Raw genomic sequence first — 2,264 nt, forward strand, 5'->3', positions numbered from 1 at the left:
TTCAAAATGTTGATTTCTACAACATATTTAAAAATCATCGAAATCGGTGAAGATGTACCTGTTCTCTATAATTACCAAAGCTTGTTTTAGACGAAGAGGAGTTTCTTGCGTGGGTTTTTGTCGACTGGTGAGCTGGCCAGACTGTGTATTCTCATGTATGGTTTTCTTGTGGAATGTCTTCTGTGTACCTGAAGCATGTTTCATCAAAGTACTCGAAATCCGTCTTAAAGGAATCACGCGTCTCTATAAAACTACACGGTAATCCTTAGGAATCCTTCGAATCGTATTTGTTTGTTACTCAAACATCCATTCGAACGGGTGGTAACAGCCTGGAATGGTGGCGTTGGAACCTATGTATCGCGTAATCGGATTTCAGAAAAATCCATTCATTTAAGTAATAGCATTAAAAATTTGTTATGACATATTCCAACGTATAAATTCGAAAATACGGTGGAATACATTCACCTGTGTTACTTTTCATTGCATTATTTAAACAAACGGCTCTGTGTGAAACGTGCTCGCGCAGCTGAATTGGTTGTTCAATTACGCATGTAGGTGTATAACATGTACGTACTTTATACTCACTTTTGATACGTCGTCTGTAACCATGTCACTCGTTGACCGAAAAATCGGTCAATACGGTCATGTTTGGTATCATTTTCACTGTGGATACTCCATTCAGTCAATTCGATTGATGTCACAGAGGTACAATAAATGTATAGAAAATATAATTGAATAAAAAAACAAGTTAATTCGGAAATTATTTTTGGTGATTTACTTGGAATTATGACAAGCTGAGGAACATGATATCAACGTGTAATCATACGTTAAGTTAGACTAAAAATTCTCCTTCTTCGATTATCGAGAACAAGAATCTTTCTTTCGTGTTTCATGCACATTGTATTTTGAGTAGTGGCTATACAAAAATGATGTTTACTAAGTACCGAGGAAATACCCTGAATATGCGTGGCACGCTGCTACTGGCGTACAGTGTATGCTAATGCGCTTTGTATACGATAATGCCGCAATAATACGTGAACCTTCGTAATTGCTGGGTCGTTATCAAGATAGCAGGACGACAAGTGCAAGTTTCGTGCGCTTGTTCCGTGCTTGTTTTCTTCATTTCGTGTCAAGAAACCTGCGTGACAGAGATATTGAAGAGCCGGTCAGATTCTTAAAGGTTCGCCCCGTCGCCTGATCTTTTGAGCGGCGGTTGCGCAGAACGAAACGCTTTGAAGACCTCGTTGCGAGGTATTCAACACCAAGTCGCATTACGCTTCACGCCTTTTGTCTTTAAACGTACATCGTTTATGAATAGTCTCCGAGACACTGCTAGGTACATGTGAAAAACGTCGTCTTTCTGTAAGTTTTTAATTTTGTGTTCTAAATAACGACACCTCGCGCACTCCAACAGAACGATTCGTGAAAAATCTCACCGTTCCGTTCCTTTCACCTCTGTCCCTCGCGTATTCAGACACTTTCAGAGACGGCCGGGTAATTAGCATGTTAAGAAAGCGCGAAAAACCGTCCCCTATCCACCGGTTTTCAATGCTGCGCGGAAACTGTGCCGCTTTTATTTTAGCTCGCATAAATCTGACGCGATGATCGCCCAGCACGCTATTAATGCTGTTAGATGGTCCAGATGAAAGTGGACACGCGAGTCTACAACGCTGGCCGTTACACGTGATCACTAGCTCGAATGCGATCATTTATCTGCGTGTGAAAGTAATTCCAGGGGATTGGGTTACGCAAGCATTATACTTTGTTCTCATCGCTTGTAGGGATATATCATAGGTATCATAGGTTGAAAAATCTTTCCTAAAATTAGTTGAATAAATGGCTGATAGATTTCTATCGCAGAGGGTGTCTCGAGGAGGATCGAAGGTCCCACAAGAACGCGGTGGGATTCGAAATGGAAGCGGTGTTTGGAGAGAAGAATGGTTCTGTAATACGACAAATGAAACGCGAAGGATCATTATGCGCGACAGGTTGAAAAATCCGCTCGTAATTTTAATTCTCGTCGCGCGTCACGTGCGATCAGATACCATTAGACCCGGCTCATGGCATCACGGAGCGTTAGCGTATGCGCCACCCGAGACAAAACATGCATGCAAAATATGTAAAGAAGGTATAATATTTTGACGACACCCGGGAAATAAATGACGTTGGCAGCGGTCGTGTTACGTGTGCCTCATGCTTAACAACTATCTGGGAAAGTTTGATGAAATCTACTTTATAACCTCTCGCTTTGTGAAATATTTGCA

The sequence above is a fragment of the Hylaeus volcanicus genome, chromosome 3, assembly GCF_026283585.1.
Source record: "Hylaeus volcanicus isolate JK05 chromosome 3, UHH_iyHylVolc1.0_haploid, whole genome shotgun sequence".
Taxonomy (NCBI): domain Eukaryota; kingdom Metazoa; phylum Arthropoda; class Insecta; order Hymenoptera; family Colletidae; genus Hylaeus; species Hylaeus volcanicus.